Source organism: Sciurus carolinensis, chromosome 12, assembly GCF_902686445.1.
Source record: "Sciurus carolinensis chromosome 12, mSciCar1.2, whole genome shotgun sequence".
NCBI lineage: Eukaryota > Metazoa > Chordata > Mammalia > Rodentia > Sciuridae > Sciurus > Sciurus carolinensis.
Genome location: NC_062224.1, coordinates 46,154,091 through 46,175,561, shown reverse-complemented (window position 1 = coordinate 46,175,561; position 21,471 = coordinate 46,154,091). Strand labels below are relative to the sequence as shown.

General features: G+C 35.0%; 1 protein-coding gene across 20 annotated transcripts in view; it reads right to left on the bottom strand.

Moving 5' to 3' along the window:
* Positions 1-21,471, bottom strand: part of Znf438 (zinc finger protein 438) — a 192,563-nt gene that overhangs the window by 121,515 nt on the left and 49,577 nt on the right. The window contains exon 1 of one of the 20 annotated variants that reach the window (XM_047521024.1): positions 14,107-14,159. The exons of 18 other annotated variants lie outside the window; for them this stretch is intronic. The gene's annotated coding sequence lies outside the window, so the exon portion shown is untranslated. Of the gene's footprint in view, positions 1-14,106; positions 14,160-21,471 lie in introns of those variants that run through there. One more of the 20 variants, XM_047521027.1, reaches the window with a different exon arrangement.

The following is a 21,471-nucleotide window of genomic DNA, read 5'->3' as shown; positions in this document are numbered from 1 at the left end:
AACCTGTCTTATAATCTAGCTAGCTTACCTACTTTGATAACTATTCCACATGTATTTGAAAAGGATATATATTCTGCTGTTACTGAGGGCAGTGTTCTATTCATCCAATTAGTTAAAAATATTGTTACAAATATCATTTTTTACTGATATTCTGCCTACTCATTCTATCAATTGCTGAGTTACAAGTACTGAAATATTTAACTATAATGATAGATTTAGCAATTTCTCCTTCATATTCTGTCAGCTTTTTTTTTTTCAAATATTTTAAAGCTGTTATTGGGTTCACAGATATATCTCTCTATTGCTAGTAACACTCCCTTCTAAATCCCACTTTGTTGGGTGTTAATACAGCTTACTGCTGTTTCCTTAATGAATAATGTATGCAAGGTATATATTTTTCCATTCTTTCACTTGTAACCTATATGCTTATATTTGAAGAAGATTTCATGCAGAATATACATGTTTTTTCACTTTCCATTGTTTCAGATTTCTGAGTTTAACTGTGGTCTCAAAATATCAAACAAAAAATTCTAGAGATAAAAAATTCATAACTTTTAAATAGTACACTGTTCTAAGTAGCAAGATGAAATCTCTTGCAATCCCACTCCATCCCACCTGGGATGTGGATCATTTCTTTTTTACTCTACCTATGCTACATATGCTACCTGCCCCATAGCCACTTAGTAGCTTTCTTGGTTATCAGCTCAACTGTCCTGGTAGTGCAGTGTTTGTGTTTAACCATTATTTTATTTAATGACCCCAAAGTGTATGAGTAGTGAGGCTGGCAATTTTATTATATTATATTTTTAAAATAGTCTATTTTATTATTAATTATTGTTATTTATCTCTTACTAGGCCTAATTTATAAATAAAAGTTTATTACAGGTATACATGTATAGAAAAAAAAAACAGTATATACAGGATCAGTACTATCTGCTATTTTAGGTATCTCTATGGATATGAAGGGATTACTGTTGTTAAGTCTTACTAAAATATTCAGCCTCATAATCTCTGTCTTTAGAGTATTTAGATCATTTAAACAATAGAATTATTATATGGTTAGGTTTGAACTAACCATCTTGTCATTATTTTTTTTTAATGTGTCCCAAGCTCTTCCTGTTTCTATTTTCCTTTTTCCTTGCCATAATTGGAACTGGATATTTTTTAGCAATTTATCTCCATTACCAGCTTACTTAATACATTTGTATATTTTATAGTTTCATGGGTTGCTTCAGTGTTTAAAATATACATCTTTAATATCACAATGCTTCAAATAATATTATACCTTCTCACATACAACATAAGGACTTTGTAACAGAATTTATCTATTTTTTCTTTTCTGTCCTTTGTTCTACTGTCATCAGATCTAATTCCTGGAGAACTGTCATATTAGAGAAGCTATTGATGGGTACTGTAGTTGACAAACCCAGGTTAAAACTACTAGCCTTTGGGTGATCCCTGTCAAGGTGCCAGGAATGTGATTACAAGTGTCTTGGATTCTCTAAACCTCATTCAGCCCATCCTCCAGCTGACTACCACCAAATGAATTCAGTTGATGCCTTATGAAGAACCAATACCAGATAACCCTGCCACTCTCCCTGACCCAAAAACTGTGAAGTACAATAAAATGATAGCTATTTTAAGTGTATGTTTTTAGGTAATTTCTATATAGGTACATTCTATAATTAAATCTTAAAACTCGTGGCACTGGGTTTGGGATTATAAGTAGAAGGGCCTTAAAAGACTGCTGGTGAATGCCTGAATGACATTAGTGAAAATATTAAAGGAGGTTGAAGAAATGACAAATTCGTATACAGCAGTAGTAACACTGTTCCTTGCATAAAATAAAAAAGATAAAATATACCTAATAAAATAGTAGATTTAGTTCTCGAGATTTCTAGGCAAAAGGTTAAAAGTATTGGTCTCTTTTAGCCACATGTAAATTATATATAGAAAAAGATAATAAAAAACTTTCATTTTCAAGCAGAATTTAGAGAAACTTCAGAAGAGCTAGGATTTACTCTTTTCAAAAAAATGTTCTTACAAAAATAAGTTTCTTATCCCCATTTCATAAGACAGAAAAGTAAGAAATAGTCTCAGGGCTACCTAGCTATTATTAAGGCTCGGAGTCCACCAGAAAAGTATAGTTTCTTCAGGGTAAAAAGCTCTACAGTATGGCAATAAAACACTGTTAAGACTGCAAAATGTTTTAAAATTGTATGCAGTTCATTTCTAAGAATAAGATTCTCAAGATTCTCTCTTGTAGACAAATGAATGCTAATAATCTAGATGTTGTGATTTCGGGACCTTTGAAAAGACAGAACAATATCTACGAATCTTATGAGTACTGTTTTCTAATACTTTGACTCTCAGTATGAAATAGAAAAAAAGCCTAATTTCAAAAATAAATATGGTGTGCAAAATAAGAACCAAAAGAAACAAAAAAACCCAAAACGAATAACCCAATTCAAAAAAATGGTTGGGGCTGGAGAGATAGCTCAGTTGGTAGAGTGCTTGCCTTGCAAGCACAAGGCCCCGGTACCCACCGCCCCCGAAAAAAAAATGGTCAATAAACACTAAAGAGACACTTCATAGAAGAAGAAATGTGAATGGTCAATAAATATATGAAAAATGCTGACCATCACTAGCAATTAGAGAAATGCAAATTAAAACTACACTGAGATTCCATCTCACTCCAGGCAGAATGACAATTATCAAGAATACAAATAACAATAAATGTTGGTGAGGATGTGGGGAAAAGGTACACTCATACATTGTTGGTGGGACTGCAAATTGGTGCAAGCACTCTGGAGCACTCTGGAAAGCACTATGGAGATCCCTCAAAAAACTAGGAATGGAATCAAATGCATTCCTATAGATCAGTGATGAATCACTGAAAGAGAATTAGGAAAACTATCCCATTCACAATAGCCTCAAAAAAATAAATACTTGAGAATCAATCTAACAAAAGAGATAAATGATCTCTACAATGAAAACTACAGAACACTAAAGAAAGAAATTGAAGAAGACCTTAGAAAATGGAAAGTCTTCCCATGCTCTTGAATAGACAGAATTAACATTGTCAAAATGGTCAGAAACAAAAGCACTATACAGATTTAACGCAATTCCTATTAAAAATCCCAATGACATGCTTTATAGAATTAGGAAAAAAAAAAAAAAAAAGAGAGAGAGAGACCCAGAATAGCCAAAGCAATAGCCATAACAAAAAGAGTGAAGCAGGAGGCATCACAATACCTGACCTTATACTACAGAGCCACAGTAACAAAAACAGCATGGTATTGGCACCAAAACAGACACATAGACCAATGATACATAATAGAAGTCACAGAGAAAAACACACATAAATACAGTTTCTCATATTAGACAAAGGCATCAAAAACATACATTGGTGAAAAGATAGCTTTTTCAACAAATGGTGTTGGGAAAACTGGAAATCCATATGCAGAAAAATGAAATTAAACCTCTATCTCTCACCCTGCACAAAACTCAACTCAAAGTGAATCAAAGACTTAGGCACTAGAACAGAGACCCTGCGCCTAATAGAAGAAAAAGTAGGTCCAAAATTTCACCATGCCGCTGAGGAACTGACTTCCTTAATAAGTCTTCTAAAGTGCAAGTAGTACAATCAAGAATCAATAAATGGGATGGATTCAAATGAAAAAGTTTCTTCTCAGCAAAGGAAACAACGATGTGAAGACAGATCCTACAGAATGGGAGAAAATCTTTACCACATGCACCTCAAATAAAGCATTAATCTCCAGGATACATAAGAACTCAAAAAACTTAACATCTATCTATCTATCTATCTATCTATCTATCTATCTATCTATCTATCTATATATATATATATGAACCCAATCAATAAATTGGCTAAGGAACTGAACAGTTCACAGAAGAAATCGAGTCAATCAACAAATATATGAAAAAATGTTCAACACCTTTTGTAAGTAGAGAAATGCAAATCAGAACTACTTTAAGATTTCATCTCACTCTAAGTCAGAATGGCAATTAGCAAGATTATAAGCAACAATAAATGTAGGCGGGGATGTGGGGAAAAGGTATGCTCATACATTGCTGGTGGGAATGCAAACTGATGCAACCATTCTGGAAAGCAGTATGGAGATTCCTCAGAAAACTTAGAATGGAACCACCATTTTTCCCTGTTATCCCATCCTTGATATACACACAAACACCGTATCTTCTTTATCCTACTCCTTAGTTTATACCCAAAGGACTTAAAATCAGCATACTACAGTGACACAGTCACATCAATGTTTATGTCAGGTCAATTCACAATGGCTAAACTATGGAACTGACTTAGGTGCCCTCCAACAGATGAATGGATAAAGAAAATGTGGTATATATATATATATATATATATATAAACACATTGGAATATTACTCAGTCTTAAAGAATGAAATTATGGCATCTTCTGGTAAATGGATGGAGATGGAGAATATCATGCTAAGCAAAATAAGCCAATCCCAAAGAACCAAAGGCTGAATGTTTTCTCTGATATGTGGATCTAATTCACAATAAATGGTGGGGGTGCCTAGAGAAGACTAGATGTACTTTGGATTAGACAGAGGGGAGTGAAGGGAGGGGAGGAGGTATGATGTCAGAAGGATAATAGAATGAATTGAACATTATGACACTCTGTGTTTATATGATTATACGACCAGTGTAATTCTACATCATGTATAACCAGAAGAATGAGAAGGTATACTCCATTTATGTATGATGTGTCAAAATGCATTCTTCTGTCATGTATAACTAATTAGAATTAAAAAAAACTAAGAATGGAACCACCATTTTGACCTATTTATCCCACTCCTCGATATATACTCAAAATATTTAAAATCAGCACACTACAGTGACCCAGTCACATCAATGTTTAGAGCAGCACCATTCACAATGTTAAGTTAGGTGCCCTTTAATAGCTGAATGGATAAAGAAAATGCGGTATTATACATAATGGAGTATTTAATCAGCCATAAGAAATGGCTTTATGATATTTGCCAAAAAGTGGATGGATCTGGAGACTGTGATGCTAAGTGAAGTAAGCCAGTCTCCAAAAACCAAAGGTCAAATGAGTCGGATAGCTGGGTCAAATGGTGGTTCCATTCCGAGTTTTCTATGGAATCTCCATACTGCTTTCCAGAGTGACTGCACCAATTTGCAAACCCACCAGCAATTTATGAGTGTACCTTTTTCTCCACATCCTCCCCAACACCTATTGCTGCTTGTATTCTTGATAATAGACATTCTAATTGGGGCAAGATGAAATTTTAGGGTAGTTTTGATTTGCATTTCTCTTATTACTAGAGATGTTGAACATTTTTTCATATATTTGTTGATTGCTTGTAGATCTTCTTCTGTGAAGTGTCTGATCATTTCCTTACCCCCTTTATTGATTGGATTATTTGTATTCTTGGATTATTTTTATTGTTGGTATAAAGTTTTTTAAGTTCTTTATAGATTCTGGAGATTAGTACTCTATCTGAAGTGTGTGTGGCAAAGATTCTCTCCCACTCTGTAGGCTCTCTCTTCACATTGTTGTTTCCTTTGCTGAGAAAAAGCTTTTTAGTTTGATTCTATCCCAATTATTGATCCTGCTTTTATTTCTTGTGCTTTGGGAATCATGTTAAGGAAGTCTGGTCCTAAGTTGACATGATGAAGATTTGGACCTACTTTTTCTTCTATCAGGTGCAGGTCTCTGGTCTAATTCCTAAGTCCTTGATCCATTTTGAGTTGAGTTTTGTGTAGGGTGAGAGATAGGGGTTTAGTTTCATTTTTCTGCATATGGATTTCCAGTTTTACCAGCACCATTTCTTGAACAGGCTATCTTTTCTCCATTGTATGTTTTTGGCACCTTTGTCTAGTATGAGAAAACTGTATTTATGTGGGTTTGTCTCTGTGTCTTCTATCCTGTAACATTGGTCTACCTGTCTATTTTGGTGCCAATACCATGCCATTTTTGTTACCACTGCTCTGTAGTATAGTTGAAGGTCTGGTATTGTGATACCCTCTGCTTTGCTCTTCCTGCTAAGGATTGTTTTAGCTATTCTGGGTCTCTTATTCTTCCAAATGAATGTCATGATTGCTTGCTCTATTTCTATGAGATATGTCATTGGGATTTTAATTGGAATTGCATTGAATTTGTATAGCACTTTTGCTAGTATGGCCATTTTGACAATATTAATTCTGCCTATCCAAGAACATGGGAGATCTTTCCATCTTCTAAGGTTTTCTTTCATTTCTTTCTTTAGTGTTCTGTAGTTCTCATTGTAGAGGTCTTTCACCTCTTTTGTTAGGTTGATTCACAAGAAATTTTTTTTTTTGAGGCTTTTGTGAATGGGATAGTTTTCCTAATTTCTCTTTCAGAGGACTCATCACTTACGAATAAAAATGCACATTAGATTTATGAGCCTTGATTTTATATGCTTAAAGCAGCAATTTTTGAAAAATATTAAAAATACGTATAAGAAAACATGAAGTATATAAGAGGAAATATTTATCATTAAAGTGATAACTGTGTATACAAATGTGTGTGTTTGTGTGTATGTGTGTGTGTATAAGTGCAAGCTCATGCATGCAATATTTTTTTTAAAAATGGACAAGTACTCAGTGTCAATATGTTTACTGCAGCATTATACAGCTAAAACTTAGAAACAACTTAAACACATGTTATTAGTTAAGAAGGACTAGAGAAAATAAAGGATAGTTTGTTTTTCTATAGATTTTATACTTGATATCTGAATTAAGTTTTTAGAAATGTTTTAAGATAAGCATGCATTACCTGTGAAAATTTATAAACAATGAAAAATGTACCATACTGAGTTGAATTCATTGACCATGTTCTTCAACTCTAAAGCTGGAATGACCCCTGACCTATGTGCTGGAAAACAGCCAAAATTATTTCCCAAGGAGAATCTTAACCCATCAACTCATACTTCCATTTAGAGATGGCAGATATTCTATTCAAATACTTTTCCTTCTCAGACTTTCCAACTTTCCTAATGAGATGCCAACTGTAACTCTCAACCTTGCTATTAAAAATGACTCCATATCTACCCTGTAGCTGGAGTAAGTCATACCAACAAAGAGCAGTATTCCTGGTCTTGTCCCTCTTACTGCTTTCCTTCCTATTTAGCCAGGGCGATGTAATTTACTAAAGTATCTTTACTGCTAACCATTAATGATATTGAGGGGAAGATTAATAAACAAATGTGCAGAAGAGAGTTTTCAGATCTTTTTTCAATTAAAAAATTTTTTTGATACTAGGGATTGAATCCAGGGATGTTTTACCACTGAGCTACCTCCCCAGGATTTTTGAGACAGAGTCTCATTAACTTGTTAAGGCTGGCCTTGAACTGGAAATGCTCCTGATTTGGACCCCAAATAAGTGGGTTTAAAGGTGTGCACCAATGTATGCAGTGAGTTTTTAGTTCTTTATTAGAAGGATGCTGTTGAGGACAAAGTTCCTTACATTGCACTACGACTAAAAGGACACAATTTTCATTGTGTTAAAGCTATTAGACTTCTCTCAAAATACTGATAAATTTTGATCTTGTGAATATCAGAAAACACATCTCTTCTTGAGAGGGGTTTCCTTAGCTTAGAGCAGAATTTGTGATTCACCTTATGTAAAAGAGAGGAGCTTATAAAAGTGGCATTGTGTGACCTACCCTTAGTACACCTGTCCCATTTTTATAATCTATTTTTACAGCATCAATGCACAATTTACATACCATAAAACTCATCTGTTATATATGGACTGTTCAGTCATATTTTACCATCATCACCATAATCTAGTATTAAAACATTTCCATCACCCCCCAAAATTTCCTTTAGTCCATATACAGTCAGTCTCTATTTCTACTCAGACTCCCTTCTCTGAACTACTTTCCATTCCCATCAGTTTTCCTTTTCTAGACATTTTGTATATGTAAAATCATATAATATATATTATTTTTAATCAGGTTTCTTTCACACATATTTTTTGACATTCTTCATTGCTGAGTATTGTTTCATTGTATGGACATACCACTTTGATGAGTATTTACACTGTTTCTTGTTTTGTCCATTATTGTGAATAAAGTTGTCATGGACATAACATTCAAGTTATGTATGTATCAACATAAAATTTCATGTCTCTTGAGTAGATTCTAGAAAGTGAAAATGGTGGTTTGATGGTGTGGCAATCCATTTCATGGGTCAATTTGGCTGGGCCAACACTGCCTTGTGTTTGGTCAAACATCATTCTAATGTTTCTGTGAGAGCAGTTTTGATGAGATCAATATTTAAATTTGATCAATATTTAAATTTAAATTTTCAGCAAAGTAGAAAGCACCATTATTTGGATGGGCTTTATTCAATCAGTTGAAAGCCTGAATAAAGCTAAAGACAGACTTCCTCAAGTAAAATGGAATTCCCAAGTGGTCTTCCTCCTCCTTCTGCAACATCAGCTCTTGCTGGTTTTCCAGCAGACTGATTCTGGACTCAAACAGACTTTCCTGAGACTCTAGCTTGCTGATTTCTGCGATCACATTAAAAAAGTCTCCAATCTGGGTTGAGTCTATATTCCTCAAAATAAATTTCTTCCTAAACATGTAAACATCCTATTGATTCTGTTTTTCTGGAGACCCTTGGAGACCCTTGACAAAAACATACGGAAATTGGTTTAACTTTCAAAGAAACAGTCAAACTATATTCCAAAGTGATTGTGTTATTTTACATGCCTACCAATAATGACTGAGAGTTCCTGTTTTTCCACATCTTAGACACTGTTTTGTATCTTTTAATTACAACCATCTTAGTATGTATATGGCAGTATCTCACTGTGTTTTTAACTTGATTACAACCACCTTAGTGATATACAGCACTATTTCATTGTATATGTTCCTAATGACTAATGATGCTGAACATATTTTCATGTGCATATTAGTCATTCTTATTAAATCTTTGATGAAGAGTCTAATCAAGTTCTTTTGCTCACTTATTGGGTTGTATGTTATCTTTTTGTTTAGTTTTGGGGTACTTTATATGCTCTAGATACAAGTCTTTTATCATACATAATTTGCAAGTATTTTCTTCCACTCTAGCTTTATTTTTTAGATTCTCAATGTCTTTTGAAGCCTAACAACTTTAAGTTTAATAAAATCAAACTTATTACTTTTTTCTCTTATGGATCATGATTTTAGTGCCATGTCTAACAATTCTTTGCCTAACCCAAGGTCATGAAGTTTCTTCTATGCTTTCTTTTAGAAACTTTATCTTACTCTCAGATTTAGGTCTATAATTCTTATATATGGTTGATTTTTATTAAGAAGTTTCAATATATGGATATCATTGTCTCAGCACCATTTGTTGAAAGGACAATCCTTTATGAATTTAATCATCTTAGCAGCACTTTCAAAAATCAAGGAAACAAAAATTTTAAGAGCTTATTTCTGGTCTCTCAATTCTTCTTCATTGATCTATATCCTTACCCTTAAGTCAATGCCATGTTGTCTTGATTCTCTCACCAAAAATTTTGAAATTAAATAGTACAAGTCCTTCAATGTTGTTCTTCCATCCATTTATCTTAAATTTTATTTGATTCTATTTTATTATGTGCACTTATGGATACCACCTTATTTTCTTAGACAAGACAGACATAAATATGAAATTTAAATAAGCTATATTTTCAAGATATATTCAAAAGAACATAGTCATCTTAAGATTTGAAAGCAACAACCATCAATATATGCCCCTAAGAATAACTATGAACTTAAATCTCCCCACTTCTGATGTCCACATTAACAGACATTTACTGAAAGTCTACCATATACCCAGCAGTGTGCAAGGTTAGATACTGAAAATATAGAAGCCTTTGTCCTCATTTAGCATATAAATAGAAAATGATGGCAGAGTATACTAATAGCAACAATAGAACATGTACAAGAATGCAAGGGTAACAAAGACAAGAGATATTAGAGATATTAAGTTTACCTAATCAGATTTCCATTCCTTCATATCTTGTTTTAGAAAAAAGTTTATGAATTTTGGTATTTTCTAAACAAAGTGAGTTTAAAAATACCCAAGACCAGTACTTACAAAATCTTGGAATAAATAATCCTTTTATAAAGCAAGGCTTCTCTTAATGACTTTTAAGTCTTTTCACTTCTTTTTATTCTTAAGTTTACAAAAGGAATTTAGACTAATGGGGAAAAGCATATAAAACAAAAATTTATGATAAAAAGGGAAAGTTTCATTTTATCTTTAACCTACCCTTTTCTTTCCCCCAGAAGTAACTTCCATATACTTAGCTAAATCCTATTTACAGCAAACTTAAGTAACAGAACCAAAATAATATGTTGTGTATGCGTGCGTGTGCGTGTGTGCATGTGTGTGTGAAACATCACAGTGACAATTCCTAAAATTTGTTCTATGGGAGATTTTAATAAGTGTGCTTATAAAGAAAGGAAAGGAAAGGAAAGGAGGGAGAGTGAGGGAGAGAGGAAGGAAAAGAGAAAGAGAGAGAGAGAGAGAGAGAGAGAAAAGAAAAAGAAAGGAAAGGAAGTTAATTTGAAGGATGATGAAGTATTTCCAAGTTCAAATAAATTTGGGAAATACTGGGTTAAATAAAATATCAGTATACACTGTGATTTCTCCCACCTTTTCTAAAAGTAACTACTAAGCCCTTTTAATCACTGATTATCTAGATCTTTGAAAACTATAGTTCTTTACAAAAATATTCTGTGAGAAGCCAGTTAGCTATAGTTTCTCCTCCATTGTCATGCTGGTAGCAATTCATACAGTTGAACACATATAGAGATTCAGAAACACATAAAGGGCCACATAAATTTGCCACTGTCCAAGACTGAAAGAATAAAGTCAGCAGACTGCCTTAAGATTCTGCCTTTACTATGTTAAAGAAACTGGCTTCATTTCTGTACTACTTTATTATTTTTCCTTTGGCTGTGCAATAAAAGAATAAAATGAGAGACAAAATTTGACTCTAAATACACTAGTGTGTTTGCTTTTTAAAATTAAGTACAACTAAAGGGTCTCTGTAAATTTTATAAAAATTTTATCTACAAAACCAAAGACTAGTAGTTAGTTATATATTAGTATAATAACTGCTTTATTATAAAAAAACTTTAAGATGTTAATAAAAACCTACTGTGAAATTTATTTTATCTATAATACCCCAAGATGCCTAGATATGTTCAAATAATAGTGAATTTGGAAACAACTTCTTATATGTTAGAATTCAAATCAAGATGTAACTCAGCAGTGAATACCATTAAACTTGACTTTGAGATTAGATGAACCTTTATGAAGTCATGAATCACAGCTTTTCAATATACTTTCTTATTTGTCTTTCTGCAGAAATTTTAATTGGGAGAAAAATTCAGGGGCATCTCCTGTGGAAATGATCTTATGGTGGCCAAAAGAGCTGTTGTATGTTCTAAGTGGAAGCTAAAATTCTACTTCAGGAGAATATAAGTATGTGGTCTCCACCACACATTTAAGGTTTTGTTGTTGTTTCTATAATGCTGCCGGCAACAAGAGGTATGAGAATTGTTTCCCTTATTTATAAATGTCAGCCTCCTCATTCCTTATATCCAAACACCAACTATTTGTTTAACATCCTATTCAAGTTTCCTCCACAAATTGTACTCCACTCTCTAATTCAACCCAAAATCATTTCTCTTCCCTAAACTATCTGCTTCGGGTTCATGCCTCTCACTTAGCATACAATCATATTTAATGTATTTTAAGTTGCTGTTTGACTTGACTAGTATACAAATCCTGATCACTGAGACATTTGGGAAACTAGATGGCACAAATAAGATTGTACACATCCCTGGAGAGCCCACATATTTAGGTACAATGCTGCTTATATTAGCATTCTGTAAGTGTTTGTTGACTGATTGATACTGCTCTGCAGTGCTTTAATCCCTCCAAGTTAATCCCTGGGAGAAATATAAGTGTTTTTCCACTATAAAACAATACATTTCTTTATTATAGTTTTAAGAAATGTTGATGTATTAACTAACTAAAGTAACTGCTGACAACACATCATTATTTTCTATGAGAGAACAATGTCATGGCTAGGCCAGTGAAGTATCTTAGGACCTGGGCATAGAAGACTATGAAGGAATTAACTGTTTAATGACAAAGGAACTTGGAGCAGTATCTATCATTAGAGGTAAATGGTAAGAATATAAGTAACATATTTAGACAAGTGCCACCCAATCATGCACACACAGAACAATTTAAAAAATCTACAATAGTAATTTGTCAGTACAATTCATTCATTCAAAAAACATTTACTGAATGTCTACTATGTCAACAGGCTCTATGCTATACTGGAAAACTAAACATGAATGAGAACTATCAACCAGTCATATTGGCACTCTATAAAGATCTGACCATAAGAAATTTAAAAATTCATCTATCTACCTCCATGTTCAACTGTGTTACATTTGGTTAAAGTACATTAAAAAATTTTATGTACTGCTTTGAGTAACACAAACAGTTTATTTTTCCCAAGCACCAGAAAAATTAAATTAACCCAGAAACTCCTTCAGTTTCATTTCTGCCCCCACAACTCTAGGTCCCCAAGTTGCTAAGGACAAAGATGTGCTATAAACAGAATGAGTAAATGTATATCTAGAGCTGTGTCTAAACACATGCTCACTACCTAAGATCAGGGCAGTGTTGGCATAGGTACTTCCTGTCCCTCTCAGCTGATAAATAGCTGCTAACACATTCTCATGCTTCATAGCATAACATTTTCTTTTAAAACTTAAGTGGAAAAAGGTAAAAATAGAAACTATTTGCCAACCACAAAAATGTATTTTAAATTGTGGAATCAAAATGAATTGCTATTTCAAAACCAGAGAAGTCAGAAGTAAGTATCTTCGCTATGCTCAACCATAACCTTCTAAATTGACTACAAAGAAACAAAAATGTTGCAGTTTCTGAAACGCTTCATATCTAAGGCACCTTAAAATGATATCCCAATTAAGTAGTCTCAAAGTGAGATGTTAGTATCAAAATTTACCCTTTTAGAATCAAAACCTATTTATGAAACATATTTTTAGAAGGAAGAATGTGATCTTGAAATGATCAATAGGGTTTCATTCAACCAGAAATATACTAAACCAGGAATCAGCAGAGTAAAAAAATCTAATAAAACCAACAACAAACTTGGTTGCTAAATATTAGTTTAAAAACCAATATGTTACAGCTCTGTTGTTGTTTTAAATGAAAGGGAATTCTTTGCAGATTGCAAAGGAATGTAGCCTATCTCATGGAGAAGTAGCCATTTCTACTCCTAAAAAAACACAGGAGTTTTTCGCCTACATAATCACCTGGGACAAACTTGGCTGGTGCTAGCAGGCCAGAAGGTTAAAGGAGCCTGGGAATGCTTAACATCAAGAAAGGAATTACAGCTCAGTAAGATCAGAGGGAATTACACAGGAAATGTGAATAGTAACCCTTTCATATCTTTGTACTTCCTCCTACTGCCTCTGACAAATGGAGTCCTGCTGCCTTCTAGTTATGTGAATATACAAGAGCAGAGAGGGGGACTGGGCAAAAGGAAAAAAGATATTTCACACACATATACACACACGCAGAGCACGAGGCAAAACTTCATAATAATATGATAAAATTGGGTTGCTCTAGGAAACAGCCTTTGGCTTTTTAAACTGCCACACAGGCCTTATTCAACAGAGCCTTAAGTATACTCTCCAAAGAAACCTGAAGAATCAGGCAGGGGTGGGTAGATGAAATAGGTGGCAGATTCATAAGTAGGGATGCACGGCTTCTATAAAGCAGACCAAACAAATGGGCCTCCACCCTGGCATGTTTTTTAAACATCTTGTTCCTAATAAGTCTGTAGGGAAAGCACTCTTTCCACAGTAAATAATAGGCAACTGAATCAGAAATTCTTATTATTATATCCATTATCTAGTCAATGTAAAAGTTTCTTCAATATTCTAACTCAGAAACTTAAACAATTTAAATGATTAATTTTTTTTAAAAAGTAGCTTAGCTATAGTCAAGGCAAGTTAAAATATTTCTACCTGCTAATTTTGAAAAGCTGATGCAACTGTGCAGATCTTAGTTACCTTCAGAGACCCCTGGATGTGATCTGGAGAGGGAGAGAGAGAGAGAGAGAGAGAGAGAGAAAGAGAGAGAGATTGATTGAGATTGATTGATTTACTATATCTAGGAAAGAGGAGAAATGCTCAGTTTCCACAAACAGGTGCATTTAAGATATACTAAAATGTGTGCACACACACACAAACATACACAAGAGTCCTCATAGGTAGGGAAACCAGATAAAATGGAGAAAAACAGTGATGTTTCCAAATGGATTAAGTTTAAAATATGGAATGAACTTTCATAGATCACTCTGAAACAAGATTTAACTTTTCCATTAGTACAACTTTAAGATAGAGATGGTTTGCCACAAAGGATCGTTAAAAAAAAATGAATACAGAAATGGCAGAACAAGTCAACAAAAAATGTCAAAAGGGTTATTAGCATTTCAGAATTATCCAGAAGAAGGAACAAAGAAATTAAAATGATTTCCCCCCCAGCAAAGTACTTCCTTTGAAGCACATAGTCTTCTTCCAGGAATAATCTATATACAATAAATGGCACATTCCTAAAAACAGCAAATAAGATTTAAATTGTTGGCATATTAGTTCCCGTAAAAACTGATGTTTAATTTTTCTAGTACTGACTCAGAGAATGAAGTCTCAGTACTGTAACAAGCTAAAGGTAGTCATTTTTTCCACATATTCTGAATTGCTGCAACATTTGTATTAGGAAAATATTAGCAAAATGGGAGTGAGGAAAACAATAACCAAACCCAAATATGCCAGACTTCTGATTGGGTTTAAATTGCCCCATTAGAATGTGAACCACAAAGTAGAGCAAATGCAAACGCCACAGAGCTTGGTCTCTTCATCTGGAAATGAGCGCATACTCTGGAAATGGAAGCTTAACTATTTTTAACTCATGTGCTGTTCTATTAAACATAAAAACCTCATGTCTTTCTTGAATACTATTCAAGATTTCAGAATAAATTAAGAATTAGAACCAAAAAAGAAACCAAAGCAAGACAATTTGATCATTTTTAAGTGTTCTACTTAACAAACAAAATCTACAATAAAACTTACTGACGAATGTTTTAGTAAGTGCATAGACCTTAATATTTTTTTAAGTATGGAAGACAAAAAGACCAAAAGTGCCTATAAACATTAATGTATTGCTGACGGTGAGATTTTATTTATTGGAACCTTTAGCATATGCTTTCTCCTCTCCTTGAGAGTTACTGTAGGTGATCTTTTTTAGCATTCAGTCAGAAGAAATGGTGACTGATATACATCTGTTAAATTACTCAGCAACAGGGTCTCTTTATTCTCAAAATAACAGAACCCCAATATGGTTAACTTCTTCCAAGTAATAAAGGATAGAAATGAGCAGGTTAAGTCTTTGGTAAAGAGGCATTAGTAAAAGCCACAAACTGTAGGAGGCCTTGACAATTCTTTTGACGATGAAAATAGTAAGAATACCATCTAATATTGGCATATTTGTACAGTACTTAGCAATGTATAAAATACTTTGCATAATTTAAATCCCAGGACTATATGAAGTGGATATTATATCATCATTTGATTAAAACAGTATAAAGAGGCTTTTTCAAGGTCTGCTGCTACTTAAGCAGATGAGCTGAGACTTAAAACTTTTCTGATGGTTATTCCTTCACTAGAAGTTCTTTACTTTGTCATGCAATGTTGAAATTATCCTCATCCAAATTTCAAAACAGGGTATACACAATAAGCATAATTTTTTCTCTCAACACACCCATTCCCTTCACACCAATTCTCATAAAAATGCTGAGAGTTTCCATTTCAGCAGCTTTACTTTCCTCGTACCAGTGTGACTAAGGGCATAGCAAAAGGCATCTTTCAAAGTCAAACCCTCTTCAAACTAGGTCTGATATCCTATTACTGTCCTCAAAATAAAGACAACATCACAAGCACAGGCTTCAAAAACCATTAACAAGTGAGGAAATGTCTGGGGTTGTCTGTTCCTCATTTAGAATGAGTCAAATGTGACACATACTATACCTCTTCATTCCCAAAAGGTAAGCAGGAGTCACCCTCATACTCTGGCCTTCTGGTCCAACAAGGAAATACTTGCCTCCAGGGACGTGGTAAAGGCCAGCAACACAAGAATAACAAAATAACAGGACTAAGAGTTATACTCTTACCAATTTAAAATACCCTAAATGAAGTGTTATCAAAGAATGCCAAACTACTGGCATTAGTAACTTAATGTAAATGGAGGGTATAAAGAAGGTGGGGTTTCATTCATATAAAATCAACATTTTATTCACCTCTGAAAGTTATTATGATGATTATGGAACTAAATTACATGAAAAATACTAAGTATCCTGCCTTGCACATGGCACCTACTCAAAAAATGTCAGCTACTATTAGTAATACTGAAGCAACAGTAAAAACAAAACATACAGTGGAAAGTCATATTTAATATGAACCAACAGTCAATATATTCTGTGGTGTTTTTAATAAAGACACCTTTGCAAAATCTAAATATTTTAGATGAATATATGTGTGTTTCCACATAAACATTTTAATAATTTGCAAGAATAAATGGCAAAATAATGATCCCTTGGAAAATGGGAGAGTATAGTGGTTAAAGAGAACTTCAGTCTGATCTGCAAGGCTTTTCTTTTTCCCCAAGGGAAAAAAAAAATTCATGTATTCCTTTATAAATAATTTAAGAAAAAGAAAATACATAAAGTAGTATCTTAGAATGTTTAAATTCTATTGTTAATTTGGTATTACATGAAAAGATCTACTTTTATTTCTAGTTAATGTATCCAAATTTCTAAAACTTCATTTTCATTATTTAGTAATTCCCTTCAAGCATTAGGTTGCACATTGCTTTTAATAATCTTCCTAATGACATGCCTAATTGCTATATTAAAAATATCTGCTTGGGTCAAAAAGAGCCTCTTCTTCACAATTCTATTAAGTTTTAAAACCTCTGAATGTATTTATTTAATCAAGGTACAAGGAGGCTTTCAAAGTCCAGGAAACCATAAATCAAAACATTTTTACATAAAAGCTTACCTTTTCCCTTTAAATTTTGTATGTGCACATTTAATAAGCCACACACAAAAAGTTGAATCCTTGATTATTTTAAAAGCCAAAGGTTTGCCTATTAAAAATCATCCTACCTATTTCAAATGTCTTGAGGACTGCTATAATTAAAAAGCTCTCCTCCTAGGCTGTTCCAAACTTCTTATTCTGGTCTATACCATATGATGATTTTTAAAATTCTAACATTCCTTCTACTCACAGTCATTGCTGATTTTTTATCCCATTCCTTTTTTCCTTTCAGTTCATCTAGATTTTAGCCATACAGTGTGACTAAGCCAGGTCACAAAAGCTCTTATTAACTCCCTAAGAACAGCAAATAGTGGGCCTCTATGGCTCAGGAATGGAGGTAAGCCACGTGTTCCATAGCCCAAATTCAGTTTACAAATTAGAGGCTTCTCATGTTATAAAAAGACATCAACATTTCAATAGATGACAACAAAAAAAACACAGCCTCATACTTGAACAAGAGGACAATGAATTGAATAAGACCCCCCACCCCAGCCAAACAGCTGTTAGAAATTCAGTTGTGGGGCGATCCAAGATGGCAGACTAGAGGGTGACTGCATCCCCAGTCGCTCCAGAACCCAGGAGTTAAGAAGGGGAGACATTGAGAGACTCGGACTAAAATAGAGCCACGGGTGAGTCTGCCCACTGGGTAAAGCTCGGCCCGGGTGGCAGGCCCAGATAGAGGTGGCTTATCGGAGCAGGGCAGGGCAGCTAGAGTCTTCCACAGGCAGCCCTGCGCACTCCAGCGGTGGGCCTGTCCCACACAGCCAGCTTCTCCAGGTTCTCGGAGCAGGCCCCCTAGTGACAGCCTTTCTGATCAGAACAAGCTCCAAGTCCCAGAGCCAGCGCGGCATGCTCAGGCCCGCAAGCAGCTTCAGGGACCAGGACAGGGCAGCCAGAGACCTCCCCAAGCAGCCTGGACCCCTGCGGTGGGAGGCGCCTTTCAAGGCTAGCTTCTCGGAGTAGACCGCCCAGTGAGAGCCTTTCTACATACAGCCAGCCACAAGTCCCCGAGCCAGCGGAGAGCTTTGATCCGCAAGCAGCCTCTGGGATCAGGGCAGGGCAGCCAGAGACTTCTCCAGGCGGCTCTGCCCATTCCGGCCGCAGGCTATTTCCACGGGGCAATCCAAATGGCGGCCTACGGGGTGACTGCATCTCCAGTCGCTCCAGAACCCAGGACTCAAGAAGGGGAGGCACTGAGAGACTTGGACAAAAATAGAGTCACGGGGTGAGTCTCCCCCACTGGGCGAAACTTGGCCTGGGCAGCAGGCACAGATAGGGGTGGCTTATCAGAGCAGGGCAGGGCAGCTAGAGTCTTCCCCAGGTAGCCTTCCACAATCCGGCGGAGGGCTCCTCCCACACGGCCAGCTGCAGGGTGCAGGCCCCCAGTGAGAGCCTTTCCACACAGGGCCAGCTCCAAGCCCTGGAACCAGTAGGGGGCTAGGGGCAGCTTTCTTCGGAAGCACTGCATTATCAAGTTCCTCCAAGACTTCAGACTACTGAAGGCTGGGAGGTGATACACTAGAAATCTACCAGGACACTATAAGCCAATAGAGGAAATCTGCAATATCTCAGGGTCCCACTGACAGCTGACCAATATGAGAAAACAAGGGAAGAAAATGTCCCAAACAAACCTAGATACTACATCATTAAAACCCAATGACAGCACAGCAGAAGAAATGTCAGAAAGGGAGTTCAGAATGTACATAATTAAAACAATCAGGGAAGCAAATAAGGAGATGAAAGAGCAAATGCAGGCACTGAAGGAGGAGATGAAAGAGCAAATGCAGGCATTAAATGATCGCACCAATCAACAGTTAAAAGACCGAATACGGGAAGCAAGAGATCATTTCAATAAAGAGTTAGAGATACTGAAAAAAAAAACAAACTGAAATACTTGAAATGAAGGAAACAATAAACCAAGTTAAAAACTCCATAGAAAGCATAACCAATAGGATAGAACACCTGGAAGACAGAACCTCAGACACTGAAGACAAAATATTTAATCTTGAAAACAAAGTTGGCCAAACAGAGAAGATGGTAAGAAATCATGAACAGAATCTCCAAGAACTATGGGATATCATGAAAAGGCCAAATTTAAGAATTATTGGAATTGAGGAAGGCTTAGAGAAACAAACCAAAGGAATGAACAATCTATTCAATGAAATAATATCAGAAAATTTCCCAAATCTGAAGAATGAAATGGAAAACCAAGTACAAGAGGCTTATAGGACTCCAAATATACAAAATTACAACAGACCCACACCAAGGCACATTATTATGAAAATACCTAACATACAAAATAAAGACAGAATTTTAAAGACCGCGAGAGAAAAGAATCAAATTACATTCAGAGGGAAACCAATAAGAATATCAGCAGATTTTTCAATCCAGACCCTAAAACCTAGAAGGGCCTGGAACAACATTTACCAAACCCTGAAAGAAAATGGATGCCAACCAAGAATCTTATACCCAGCAAAACTTACCTTCAAATTTGACGACGAAATAAGATCCTTCCATGATAAACAAAAGCTAAAGAAATTTACAAAAAGAAAGCCAGCATTACAGAACATTCTCAACAAAATATTCCATAAGGAAGAGATGAAAAACAACGATGCAAATCAGCAACAGGAGGCGCTAGCCTAAAGGAATAGCCAAATAAAGGAGAAACCAAATCATGTCAAAAAACAAATATGAGTCAAATGACTGGGAATACAAATCATATCACAATAATAACCCTGAATGTTAATGGCCTGAACTCATCAGTCAAAACACAGAGACTGGCAGATTGGATTAAAAAGAAAAATCCAACAATATGCTGCCTGCAAGAGACTCATCTCATAGAAAGAGATACCCATAGACTAAAGGTAAAAGGATGGGGAAAAACATACCATGCACACGGACATAGCAAAAAAGCTGGAGTATCCATCCTCATTTCAGATAATGTGGACTTCAAACCAAAACTACTCAGAAGGGATAAAAAAGGACATTACATACTGCTTAAGGGAAGCATAAATCAGCAAGACATAACAATCATAAATATCTATGCCCTGAACATTGGCTCATCCACATACGTCAAACAAATCCTTCTCAATTCCAGAAATCAAATAGACCACAACACAATAATACTAGGCAATTTTAACACACCTCTCTCACCACTGGATAGATTGTTCAAACAAAAATTGAATAAAGAAACCACAGATCTCAATAACACAATCAACAATTTAGACTTAACGGACATATATAGAATATACCATCCAACAAAGAACGAATACACTTTCTTCTCAGCAGCACATGGATCCTTCTCTAAAATAGACCATATTTTATGTCACAAAGCTATTGTTAGCAAATACAAGAAGATAGAGATACTACCTTGTACTCTATCAGATCATAATGGATTGAAATTAGAAATAAATGACAGAATAAAAAACAGAAACTTCTCCAATACCGGAGATTAAATAATACGCTATTATATGATAAATGGATAACAGAAGACATCAGAATGGAAATAAAAAAATTCTTAGAAGTAAACGAAAACAAAGACACATCATATCAAAATCTCTGGGACACTATGAAAGCAGTACTTACAGGAAGATTTATTTCATGGGGCGCATTCAAAAAAAGAAGTAGAAATCAACAAATAAATGACTTAACACTACAGCTCAAAGCGCTAGAAAAAGAAGAGCAGACCAATACCAAAAGTAGTAGAAGACAGGAAATAGTTAAAATCAGAGCCGAAATCAACGAAATCGAAACAAAAGAAACAACTGGAAAAATTAATAAAATAAATAGTTGGTTCTTTGAAAAAATAAATAAAATTGATAAACCCTTAGCCACACTAACAAAGAGAGGGAGAAAACTCAAATTACTAAAATTCGGAATGAACAAGGAAACATCACAGCAGACATGAGTGAAATACAAAACATAATTAGAAGCTATTTTGAAAATCTATACTCCAACAAAACAGAAAACCTCGAAGACATCAACAAATTTCTAGAGACATATGAACTACCTAAACTGAACGAGGAGGACATACACAACTTAAATAAACCAATTTCAAGCAATGAAATAGAAGAGGTCATCAAAAGCCTACCAACAAAGAAAAGTCCGGGACCAGATGGGTTCTCAGCTGAGTTCTACAAAACCTTTAAAGAAGAGCTCATTCCAATACTCCGCAAAGCATTCCATGAAATAGAAGAGGAGGGAACCCTCCCAAACTCATTCTATGAAGCCAATATCACC